Here is a 13793-nt window from a genome sequence, read left to right on the forward strand (position 1 = left end):
TTCTCCCGTAACACTGGTCTTTTATTGAGGTTACATGAATATGCATAGGTTCATTAACATATGACGTCTACATACACACAAAGAGTACCTTGCCTGTGTGTGTGTGTGTGTGTGTGTGTGTGTGTGTGTGTGTGTGTGTGTGTGGTGTGGTTTGTGTGAGGTCAAGATGTGACCCTGTGAAGACTCCCCAAAGCTGGTGCCAGGCGTCTAGCAGATCTATCTAAACAAAAGGCTCTTATACTTAAAGAGATATACGTGTGTTTGCTATACCATATATCAACAAAGAGAAGATAGGACCTCTCTGATGTTCCTAGACTGTGGGTGTGCATTCTAGTGTGGAATACACACCAAGCCTTTACAGCCTGCTAAAGATCACAGTCCTATCACTACACAATTGATTATATACCTCTAAGCATATATGGTTAAATATTTCTAAGCATAAATGACAATCAACAATACAAAACCTAACAGTGTTGCATGAGCTCTTTCATTTTTTGTATTAGTCCTTTCATTTTATTGACATATATATTTTGCATTCATTTTGTAATTTTTTGATTTTATTCAACAATGCCTTTCCAGTCATTTTTCTTGGTCTCTTTCCCCCCAAATCATTAGAGGAACAATCATCACCACCTGTTTGACTCATGATTTGTTCGATTTTTTTTTTAAATTTATTTAAAAATTCAGTGATCATCCATTAAAACATATATCCACTGGAAGCCACAATAGACTTTGACCATAAAATCCTTTTAACATAACGGCAATTTAATTGTCCATTTGAACGTCATCCAAGCAGCATAATTAATAAGACGCAGCGCAGTCATCAATCCAAGAGCGAAGCAAAAACGTTGCACGTTTAACCAACATTCATTCCATTCAGTGTCTCCTCTTGAAACATCTCAGCGCTAATGCAATGTGGCTTCCTTTTCCACAACCAGACATGCACAGGTATTCTTACCTGCGCTCTTCAGAATTGCATCAGGTGTGTCGGTGCTGCTGGTGTAACAACCCTTTTGGGTTATAGCACCACTGGGGAGGGTTGCCCTACTATTGTAGTAGGGCAACTTGGTTGGGGCAATCGTGGCTCAAGAGTTAGGAGTTCACCTTGTAATCGGAAGGTTGCCGGTTCGAGCCCCGGCTTGGACAGTCTCGGTCGTTGTGTCCTTGGGCAAGACACTTCACCCGTTGCCTACTGGTGGTGGTCAGAGGGCCCGGTGGCGCCAGTGTCCGGCAGCCTCGCCTCTGTCAGTGCGCCCCAGGGTGGCTGTGGCTACAATGTAGCTTGCCATCACCAGTGTGTGAATGTGTGTGTGAATGGGTGGATGACTGGATATGTAAAGCGCTTTGGGGTCCTTAGGGACTAGTAAAGCGCTATATAAATACAGGCCATTTACCATTTTAGTTGTGGGAGTCTCCTAGTGGGTGTGGTGTTGTTAGTGGCAGCCATTCCATGCTGCTCATGTTCCATTCTCCGAGGAAACACCTTACTGTTGTAACGTCCTGGCGCCGGCGACTACCGAACCCCGCACATGTATGTATGGACAGAGTAGAGCCGTGGAGACCTGGCTTGTATGGTCTTATGTTGCTGATAATGAATAAAGGTCTGTTGTTTAATTTAACTGACTGGCTTCGAGTTATCCGGCTAACCTCTACACCACATGCCCGCTGGACCTGCTAGCCGCTCCTTCCTCGCCAGACTGCTGTTACAAAGTGGCGGCCGTACATTGTTCTCTGGATCTTCATAGTCATCCGGACCGACAGACGGTGGGCTTGGATATTTTTCCCGTGTTTTTCAACGATTGACACTTCGGCTGAGGTGGCGTGTTTTTTTTCTCTTCATCTGGCTGTATTTGCCGAGCCGATAGAACCCCGTGAAGGAGCCGACTCCCCACGATTTCAGCGATATTTGCAGGTACAGAAGAGCGCCGACCCATCGCTTGACACGCTCGCCTGCCGAGGGAGAGTACTCCGTGAGTAACTGTACGGTCCGTTGGACCGCCAACTCAGTGCTGTTGGACCGTTACGACATCTGCGGCGCTAAAGCTAATGCTGCAGTGACTTTGACTCATTGTTTATTCAGAGGTTTTGTGTGAAGCATTGAAGCATCAGAGTGTGCATGGACGCTCTCGGTCTGACTGATATATGCGCTTAGGTACTGTGTGTGAACGCTCTTTTCACTTCGCCATAACTATTGTGGGAGCGAGTTGTTTCCACACTTTTAAAATGGCGTCCCACGCAGACACGAGGAGTGAGGAAGATGGCTGCGACCCGGATGCTGAGACGCCTGGCCTGACAAAGTACATCATCCCTCACTCTACACCTCTTTACCTCAACCTTGTAGTGGTAAACTTGGAAGAGGAGGTCGAGAAGCCACGAGTTTGCTTATGGGCTTCGCTGGAGCTGCAGAAGAGCCTGCTGAAGTGTTTGGATCATGGAGCTACGGGAGAGCCGGGAGAGCGGCCATCTCCCCAACGAACCCCGCCGGTGCCCCGTAATGACCGCTGGTTGGACGGGTACTAGGTGGACTGAGGACAGCCTCCTAATTGCCGGGGGGGGGGGTGATGTAACAACCCTTTTGGGTTATAGCACCACTAGGGGGGGTTGCCCTACTATTGTAGTAGTTGTGGGAGTCTCCTAGTGGGTGTGGTGTTGTTAGCGGCACCCATTCCATGCTGCTCATGTTCCATTCTCCGAGGAAACACCTTACTGTTGTAACGGCCTGGCGCCGGTGACTACCAAACCCCACACATGTATGTATGGGCAGAGTAGAGCCGTGGAGACCTGGCTTGTATGGACTTATGTTGCTGATAATGAATAAAGGTCTGTTGTTTAATTTAACTGACTGGCTTCGAGTTATCCGGCTAACCTCTACACCACATGCCCGCTGGACCTGCTAGCCGCTCCTTCCTCGCCAGACTGCTGTTACACTGGCTCACTCATTCAGATGCGCTGCACTTACTTGGCGTCTTTCAGGTTCTTTGATCTGATTTCTTTGATCCTGCTTGCGGCTTGCTTCTCCAGAATGCGGTTTTATGTTGACTAAAGATGTAGCGACTTCCACAGTCGCTAGAGGCCGGGGATGGAGCCTGCCTATTTGCCTGACGCGCTGTCAACTTTACGCAATAATGCGAGAGGTGGAATTGTTTGCTTGTTTATTAAAGTGCTTTGAGAGTTTACAGAGTAATGTCATCGGTAGTGATGTGACGTTCTGTATTGAGGCTTGTGTCGAGTAATTTAGGGGGCATTTCCGCGATGCACGTATCGAGGCTTGCTTCATTTATGGGAGGAGCTGAAAATGATGACGTCTGAAGCCTCGCTGCCCGGCTGTACCACGTGATTGATTTAAGTAGATGCATATTCTTTGTGGTATGAACACATGGGAAACAAATGATCATTTGGCCATTTATTTTTAGCTCAAAATGACAACATTAACACAATAAAACAGGTCACTTTCTTAAACAGAAGCCTGCCATGTTTAACTTTTGAGAATATAAGTAAATCTTTCTTTAAAAGAACTCTGTCCTGCTCAACTTAAAATTATATAAAATAATAGAAAACAATAGAGAGAAAAACATTCTTGTAACAGTGCACATATAGTGCATTTAGTACAATTGGCTTCAGTTGAGGCATTACACAGTGTTTTCTTGTGTAAAACAAGGACACATCTCTGTTTATAATTTCAATATATGTTACTGGAATGAATCAGACATCATGCAGAATTCGTTAATATTTGTTTATGTATTTTTATTATTTTTGCACTAAGTAATCCCAAAATACAAGAATTTGTATACACACCATCCACTGATACACATACAATAGTAATGCTATTCTACTCGGTCTTCTCTATTTGGCCACAGGTTCTCATCCACATCACATCTTATGTCATCTAGGGCAATACACCTAGGAAAGAATCTTCTGGCATGCCAGAATTGAAGGAGTTGAAAAATTGAACTGGCTATTAACTTCTGTCAGACAGAGATAATGAGTATAATAAGGCAAGAAATAAAGGAAACATGACAAAAACAGTGGGAGGGAGAAAGAAATTTAAGGAGGGTAGGAGAAATGAGAAGCACAGGAAGGAGTAGGAGAGAGGAGGTGGTCATATCTGGAATAAGATTTGGAAATATTGGTTTGATCACTACTATTGGTGACTGTCAAACCTTTGAGTCGCCGAGAAGCTGAATAGGGGGATAATGTTGACGCGCCCGCTGTTCAAAATGTAAGTTTACTGCAAAAGGGTTCAAGAAGTGAAAGTTGTCAGGCCTTATTCCAGTTTTTAAAACAGAGTATACATTTAGGGAGGATTTGTGTGTCGACGTTCCACTCCACACCAGATGGTGGCGGTAATGCACCATTTTGGTGTTTAACAACCGCCAAACAACAAAATGGTGCAAACAATATAAAGAAGAAGCCTGTTCCCCAATCATAGTTTGCACAGACGGAGCTACCGTTTCATCCAAAGCGAGTGAAGTAGTGACCTTAGAGGAGAGAAATAAACTAAAGTATCGATCATAAACCACTACCAGCGTTTGGATCGATATCTGCATCGATCTGCCCACCCTTGTCTCCTGGATCGTAGCTGAGATCAGCGTGAACCACGTGGGTCTCTGCTCCCTGATCTGTTTCCTGTGTTTGGAAAGAGTTGCAGCTTCATCGCGGAGTTTCTCTCGGTTTGTGGGCTCATCTAAAGGTAAGCACCGAGCTAACTTTACTGTGAGTTCAGTTCATGTTGAGTTTAGCTCCTGAATGAGGTCTTCTGCTGCTCTCCTCGGTGTCTGTTCACAGTTTATTGTGAACACGTTGAGAGAAGAGTGAGAGAGTGTTTGGAGAAAAACACCAACTAATCATTAGCTCAACATGCTGGGAGAAGTTGAGTGTTTGCTGTGATGCACAGGAAGATGTTAACAAAAACTAATGAAACAGAGATGAAAGTAAACAGTGTTCATATTTGAAAGCACAGAGAATAAAATATATTGTGGTGGTTAATGTGCAGCTCTTGGTGATTTGGGAGAATCATGTTTTTAATCGTGTTGTGGATTAAATGTTGGGTTTTATTTCATTTTGTCTACAGAAGTTTTTCCCACCTGTGATCGTTCAGATTGATTTGTTGGTTTGACTTGAATCATGTGAAGGTTTAAAGCTGCACTTCCCCCAAAAAGAATAAAGTATAATCATGAAGAATGTAAAAATGTCTTCCTGTGTCAAACACAGCTGCAGTCAAAGCAGGAAGGAAAGCACTGAAACCACTGATCAATGACCATGAGTACTGTGGGAAATATAAATGTTGTAATTTTAAATAAGTGCCATATTAATCAAGAGGTTATAGAAGGTTTAAACTGGAAGACATTTAAAGTAGTGTTTTGCTTGTAACTGCATACGTGCCTGTGCAGATTAGAACAGGATGGACTCAGGATGTGTCATATACGATCATGGGGCCTCACAACGAGAAACAGGAAACAGATGGAGGTGAGAGAGTGCTGAAACCGTTAGTGAGGAACAAACATCAATACTATAAAAGGAGTTGCAGACAACTATCGTGCATGTTATGTTATCTGCTTAGGCATGAAGGGGCGTGAACCCTGACATGTAAAACTGTGTATCGAAGTGCTTCCTCTTTGAGATCTACTGGACTACGCTGAGGGTGGTGTCGTGTACATCTCCCACATATGTGCTTAATAAATAATTGTTGTTGACTGGACAAGATCTGAGTAATGTTTTTTTGTTCTCAGCCCAACATCAAAGAATCAGGACAGTACCGTTCAGAGACAGTTGGGGAATGGCTGCACAGAATCAAACTTTTAGGAGTGGTGGAGGTGGTGGGACTGGGGGGCTGAAGGAGTTGAAAGTGTGGGGTGGGGGAGTGACAGGTCTGTCCCTGTTTGTGGAAACCACAGGAGGAGCTGTTCAGGCTGTTGCTGGGTGTGAATTGTTGATGGAGTCTTTAAACTTGTAGTTGCTGTTTTCCAGACTGAAGCAGAGTCGTTAGCTGAAAACTGGTTTTAGAGGTTCATTCAGGACACCTTCTCAGGCTCTTACAGCCTTACCTGTATCATAACAAAGTGTATAAACCCCAATCCACCTTTAACATGGTCCTTCTCCCAAACCTTCAAATAGGACTTTCTGGCCCTGTCATAGTAAAGGGCTGCTTAGAATATTAGAGCCAATGTCACAAAGTTCCTCCTGAAGTATAAGTGAGTGAGAGAGTTTCCTCACTTTGCAGCACAACACGTCTCACAAGATTTCTACAAGCAATCAGAGTGAAATTTGTACTTTGTGTTGTCAGATGAACATATGAGACACTTTGACTCTTCAGTGCAGTGTGGAGCCTAACAAAGATCTGTTTTGTGTCCCAGCTGATCAGCAGGAGGAGAAGAGTCTGACGGAGCAGCAGAGGAACATTTTCAGCCATCTGGACTCAGCTGAGTCACTACAGAGGAAACAATGAGCTCAACACAGGAGGTGAGGAAAATATCACAGTTTCACCAAATAATCAGTCACGTCTAAAACTCTCATCCTCCCAACCTGTTATATGACTGTGTTGTATATTATGTTGTTTTTTACAGACCACAGCACATGTTAAAATAAGGAAGGTTTATTCATCAAAATTATTAATATTCAAATGGACATTTGTCAGAGTTTTACCCCTGATACTGCTGGATAAACAGAAACTCACTCAGGAACGAGGTCACACAGAGCTCAAGTTTTCACTCGCGAGGGGGAAGCAGTTGTCTCCAACCCACTTCAACTTGCTTTTCCCCCTGCAGGTTGTTTTTATTGGTTACACACATGAAGCATAAAGCTTGTTGCTGTATTACCTATGAGAAACTACTATAACTGGTTACGAAGTGATTGTGCTGTGCAAGTGTGATTATACATTGTGTGTGGTTATATGATGAGAGTGCAGCTGTCCCAGATTGTTGTTGGTAGAATCTGTTCTTCTCAAGGCTGCTTGTTCCCCTTATCAATGTCATGCACGTAGTCATATGCGTAGGTTACCTAGATAGCAAACAGAAGCATTCTAGCTTTCTAAATGGCATTGTGTAGCTTTTTAAATGGCAACCTACAACACATATATTAAACCTAACAGTTTTTTCATGACCCCAAAAAATACACGTTCAAAGCACCACAACAGCAGCCCGATATCAGACAGAAGCTGTCAGCTGAGCTCTGTAGAGTGGGCAATTATAATGAAGCTTCATTATAATTTGTAGATTCAAGCTGCTCTTCACATTTTTGGCCAGCAGATGTCACCAAAGAGGACTGTGTTGAAAAGCTTTGAGTAATGAACCTTTTTCAATACAAGCTTCAGTGTTTCAGAAAGCTTCATTTGGCCATCACTGATATAAATAATATTATAGAAATGATCAGAGGAGGCAAAAGTACATTTACTCTATACTTAAGTAGAAGTACAGATATTAGTGTTATAAATACTTCAGTAAAAGTATTCATTCACCTTCTTTATTTAAGTACCAGTGAAAAAGTACAGGCTCTGAAATGTAATCAGAGTAAACAAGTAAAAGTAGCTCCTTGAAGAACATTTTAACCACATGTTTTTATCCAAAGTTAACTGAACCTTGTGCTTTGTTAATGTAATAATAAAATAAGATTAGTAAATGAAGTAAAAACTATTTATTTCTAATAAAGGTTCTCTGTTTGAATCAGGTGTGAATGTGCGAGTGAATGGTTGTCTGTCCCTGTGTGTTGGCCCTGCGACAGACTGGCGACCTGTCCAGGGTGTACCCCGCCTCTCGCCCTATGACAGCTGGGATAGGCTCCAGCGCCCCCCGCGACCCTGAAAAGGATAAGCGGAAGCGAATGGATGGATGGATGTTTGAATCAGTTAATTAGAAAATGAAGGAAAATAAAACATGTGTGTATTTTCTGTTGCCTACATTGTAGAGGGTGACTTTGCCTCTAAACAGGAACATGAGCAGGGAAGAGGTTAAAGTGGGATTGAGCAGGTGGGAACCCTAAAATCAGCTGTAGTGGCTCAGCGTGGGGAAAAGAATCACAGCTCACAATAATTTCTGTTGAGAGCTCCAGTAGATTTTCTTAAATTACAGGCTGTGATCAGCTGACCTGCTGCTCTCTGTGGATGTACACAACTGAATTCAACCAGATGTCAGCAGATGTTTCATGAGCTGTCCTGGCTGATTTCCATCCTCTACACTGACAGTACACTGTCTTTATATTAGACACTATACTGTTGGTATGAAGGTGGAACTCAGTGAATGAATGTCAGCATCATGAGCTTCAGTTTAAATGAATCTCTGCTACACTTGATGTAATCTAACTGTGACATGAGCACCACAGTCACTGTGCACCAGTCACACACTGTTCTTTACTTTAAATCACAGTTCAGCAAACGAACCTGTTTATCCTGCACTAACCTGCAGAGGATCTTCATGCAGTCTTTAAATAACACAGTTAATCTGCCTCAGATTGTTTTGCAGCATCTTTCACAACCTGAAAAATCATAATGTCACATGTACAGACCCAATGTCTGATTTCAACACATGAGGACTTACAGTGGCTTGCATTTTTGGCTCCCTATAACTTTTTTTCACATTTTGTTACATTACAGCCACAAACATGAATCAATTTCATTGGAATACCACGTTTTCAAGAGATGTATTCGAAGACATTTCTTCAGCTGAGAATCAGAGAGGAGAAACACACAGTTTTACTTGCAGCAAGGGCAGTCACAGAGCACTCGCACGGGAGTGAGGGCTCTGAGACTGTCCTGGTCTTTATTTATATACATCAGTGGGTGCGTTTGTTCATTACACTGGAATGTGGATGTGTATACAGGGCTCTAGACTAACCTTTTGCCATGGGCGTATCGGTACGCCTAACTTTAAAAAGTTAGGCGTACCGGCACAAAAGTTAGGCGTACACAAATTTTATAATAATTGATATAATATAATGTGTTTTCTGGATACACTGTGCTTTTTCAGCATTCAAAGATTGATGATACCGTGTCAGAGCACTGGCTATGAATTTCAGAAGGATCAGGCCTTAACTTAACAGAAAAGTTATCAATAGTTCTTTTCCTATTGCAGCTACATCCACTGCTGTCGGGCCTAGGCTGCTCACTAGGGCTGGGTATCATCACTGATTTCTATAATCCATTCGATTCCGGTTTTCAAAGTCCCGATTCGATTCAACTTAGCCTCAGACAGTCAGAAATATTATAATTCTGATCATTTATCAGTACTGACTTCTTCAGAATTGTGAACATCACAGCAGATGCCTTTGTGTGAAAGTAACTGAGAATAAAACACAGAAAAACATGAAGGAGATTTTCCCTGGTCTGGCTTTTTATAGCAGATAACCTTAAAAATATTCTACAATGTTCTGCATATAAAGTTTAAATTTCTTCAGTCTTGAATAACAGAAAAAATAGGCTTTCTTGTCCGAGGTCATTTAAGTGAAAAAAAGAAAAGAAAAAGACAGCGCTGTAAACAACGGTAGACTGGTGGGTAATAAGCGAATGAATAATACAGAAAACAGAGGTTGGAGACGGGAAACTGTTCTTGAAGTACAGAGAGAGAGAGAGAGAGAGACCACCAGCTAGTTACATCGTTTTTGTGGGGAGGGAAACACCCCAGGGTGAGGAAATCATTATTACAGAGACTGACATTTGATGGCGGTCTTGCCTTGCCTAACTTTTTATTTTACTATTGGTCCTCTCATGTTCACAAATTGACCCATTGGCTTGAATCTCAAGAACTGCTGTGGTGCAAACTGGAGCGCCTGTCGTGCACTTCCTCATCCTTAGAAGCTTTATTGTTCTCTCCACTACCACTTAAGCCTTCTCATTTCACCCAAAATCCCGTGGTACAGTCTAGTCTAAGGATCTGGTCACAATTCAGGAGTCATTTTAAGTACGTCTCTGCGTCAGTACACATGCCCATCACGCAGAACCATCTGTTTACTCCTGGCCTCATTGATGGTACCTATGTACAGTGGAAGCGTCATGGTATTAATACGTTTAAGGATCTCTATAAAGATGGCACTTTCTTAACTTTTTTAGACCTGTGTTCAGAAACAAATCTTCCGGCTACCAATCTATTCCGTTATTTTCAGGCATGGCATTGCACTTCTGCTCTCTTCCCCTCCTACCCTCTTCTTCCAAATGTCCAACCGTGGGAGGAATTCTTATCCCTTAAACCCAATAAGAAGTCAATTATATCTTTAATATATAAACAAATTATGGGTTTAAATGTCCATTCAGTTGCTAAGATTAGGGGGGCTTGGGAGCGGGAGTTAGGAGTAATTTTTTTCGGATCAGCAATGGGAGAAGGCAGTATCCAATGTCCGTTATAGTACGTCCTGTGCCAGGTTACAACTTATCCAGTTCAAGGTGTTGTACAGGGTTTACTATTCAAAGTCTCGTCTGTCTGACATTTACCCACAAGTGATGGATCAGTGCGAGAGATGTCATGCCACCCCATGGGACCTAGGCCATATGTTCTTTCTGTGCCCAAGACTCCATGGCTTCTGGAGTCAGTATTCAGTTATTCTTTCCAAGGCTCTTGGGACCCAAATCTGCATGGACCCTTTTCTAGCTGTTTTTGGGCTTCCAGTCAACACTGGTCTAACCCACCCTACACACTTCAAAATATTAGCCTTTACATCACTTTTGGCTAGACGTTGCATCTTACCCCTTTGGAAATCTTCAAAGCCACCTTCAGTTTCTTTTTGGTTTAGAGATGTGATGTCATTTCTTAAATTGCAAAAGATAGGCCTTGTGGCGAAGGGCAAATACAGAGAATTTTATCGTATCTGGGGCCCCTTCGTAGACTATTGCAAGTCTTTAAAAGCTCTACCAGCTGATTGATATCATATCTTCCCCCCCCCCCCCCCCCCCTTTTTTTTTTTTTTTTGTGTGTTTTGGGGTTTGTTGTTTGTGTTTGTTTTGGGTTTCTTATTAGGTTTTATTTTGTTTGTTTATTTAAGCGTGTGTGTGGGTGTGCCTGTGTGTGTTATCGTATCTGTTCATGTAAGAAAAACTAAAAAATATGTGAGGGGAACAGATTGTATTGTCATTGTAAACTACTGTACACACAAAAAAAATTGGTCGCACTCTAGAGCCCTGGTGTGCGTGCGTGTGTGTGTGTGTGAGACAAAGGAACGACTCCTCTGCCTGGTACGAAGCGAAGATAAGAGTGTCCAGCTGTCACTATCGCTGTGGGAAGAAATTTATAACAAGTCTTGTAGTGAACAACAAGTCATCAAAAGGTCAACATGCAGTACTCTACCATATGCACACTTATATCATTAAAAGATTATACTGACTACTAAGTACAATTTTCTGTTGACACACGTGAAAGACCAATACAAAGTGGTGTAGACGTTAGAAGTGGAACACAATCATACATGATTCCAAACATTTTTTTTTTTTTTACAAATAAATCATCTGTTTTGTAAATTAAGCAGATAGAAATACAGATGTTTTTTTTTCTTTTTTTAGGTAGGTAGTATGTTTTATAAAAGAAATCCCTCGGGTTGCAATCAGACTCTGACATTTTCCTTCACTAAACCAAGCTAGTAACTGTTACATTGGATTTATTATTGTTAAAAAAAATGAGAAAATTATATAAATATCTAATAGGAAACAACAAAAGGAAATATAAAAATAAGTATAGACCTGGTAAACATTCATTACTTTTCTGAGTGTGTTAGCATGCTAGTATTAATATTTGTGTACAGCAGGAGGGATGGGCATGATTTTACTGTTTGAACAGTCATGAATTATTTTTAACAGCAGGTTGGATGTAATGTGTTAGAACTACCAGCAGGTGGGGATAAGAGACCTTTAAGGTGTTTGGTGCCACACTCCACCTTCAGGTTTAAAACGAGTGTTAATGGAGGGAGTTTGAAGGTTGAGTTTGTTCCACGACTGCATTTCACTCACTGCCTCTGTTTGTATCTCTGTCACTGCAGGACCAACATGGAGCGAGAAGTCAGCGCTCTCAGGAGGCCGACAAACCTCACAGAAGAAAGGGAGAGAAAAAACACACCTGTGACGAGTGTGGGAAGGGTTTTACTTTGAAGGGTTCACTGAAACAGCATCAGGTCATCCACACTGGAGAGAGACCGTTCAGCTGTGACTTGTGTGGAAAGACTTTTTCCTGGAAGGATTCCCTAAAAAAACACCAACTCATCCACAGTGGAGTTAAAGCGTACAGCTGTGATCAGTGTGGCAGAGCTTTTACTCACAGTAGCCACTTACAGAATCATCTAGTTACCCACTCTGGAATTAAGGCATACAGCTGTGAGATTTGTGGAAAAACTTTCAGCCACAGAGGGAACCGAAATACACACCTACGCATTCACACTGGACATGATGTGTACTGCTGTGAACAGTGTGGCAAACCGTTTATAAGACATACAAAGTTACAACAACACATGTTTACCCACACTGAGGAGAGACCTTATAAATGTGACCTGTGTGAGAAGACTTTTAAATCTCCACATCACCTGAGAGAACACCAACAGATCCACACCAGAAAGAGACTCTACAAGCGCAGTTACTGTGAGGTATGTATTTTTATTTTTATCTTGTCATTTTAGCCTGACTGTTTGGAACAACTGTGCTCATTAAACTGTTAGCATGTTAGCAATTGCATGGAAAAGCAGCTGTGAGTGATTATTACGTCCCGTGTTAATTACTGTAATTCCCTCCTTTGGTCTCCCTAAAAGGTCCCTTCATAAACTCCAACTGCTTCAAATTTCTGCAGCTCGGGTCATAACTTGCACTCTGTCAAGAGCTCATATTACCCCAGTTCTTCAGCACCTTTACTGGTTGCCCATAGAAGCCAGGATACATTTTAAAATCTTACGTCTTACATACAGGTGTATCCATAAATCTGCTCCTTCATATTTGTGTGACCTGCTCCATATCACCACTGTTTCCTGCCTTCTCAGATCATCATCTGCTATTCATCTTACTGTTCCGTCCTCACACCTTAGTACTATGGGGAACAGAGCTTTCAGTCGCTCAGCATTCAGTTATGATTTTAGTATTACTGTAGTATTATGGTGGTAGTATTGTAGTTTTTACAGCCCAATTCAAACAAGCGCCCTGCCGACAGCCAAACCCATCTGTTCTCTGATTGGATTGTTACATTTGTGATTGACATGACATTGACCAATCAGATGAAAGGAAGAAAAATAGGGTCAAAATTCGTACTTGTAACGTTTTTTGGTTGTTTTGTTTTTTGCTAAGTCCACAAACAAATCTTTTTTACGCACACACAAATTCTTTTTACACATACAAAACTGATTTACAAGTACAGAATATTAATGACTACACTTTGAGCCCATAGATATTAATTAAATTTTCAGTTCAATTCAGTGTTATTTATACAGCACCAAGTCACAACAATAGTCGCCTCAAGGTGCTTTTTATTGTAATGTGGATCCTACAATAATACATACAGAGAAAAACCCAACAATAATATGACCCCCTTTGAGCAAGCATGTTGGCGACAGTGGGAAGGAAAAACTCCCTTTTAACAGGAAGAAACCTCCAGCAGAATAAGGCTGACAGAGGGGCGGGGCCATCTGCAGAGAGTGGTTGGGATAAAAGACATGCTGTGGAAGTACATTATCATTATTATTATTATTATTATTATTATTATTATTGTTTTTATTATTCTGATTACTATTAATAATAATATTATTATTATTATTAATAGTAGTATTATTGTTGTTCGAACAGACTTAATATTGGTTTATCACTGCAAAAAAACACGTTCAAAGCACCACAACGGTAGCCCGATATC

This window comes from Astatotilapia calliptera, chromosome 9 (genome assembly GCF_900246225.1).
Source record: "Astatotilapia calliptera chromosome 9, fAstCal1.2, whole genome shotgun sequence".
Taxonomy (NCBI): Eukaryota; Metazoa; Chordata; class Actinopteri; order Cichliformes; family Cichlidae; genus Astatotilapia; species Astatotilapia calliptera.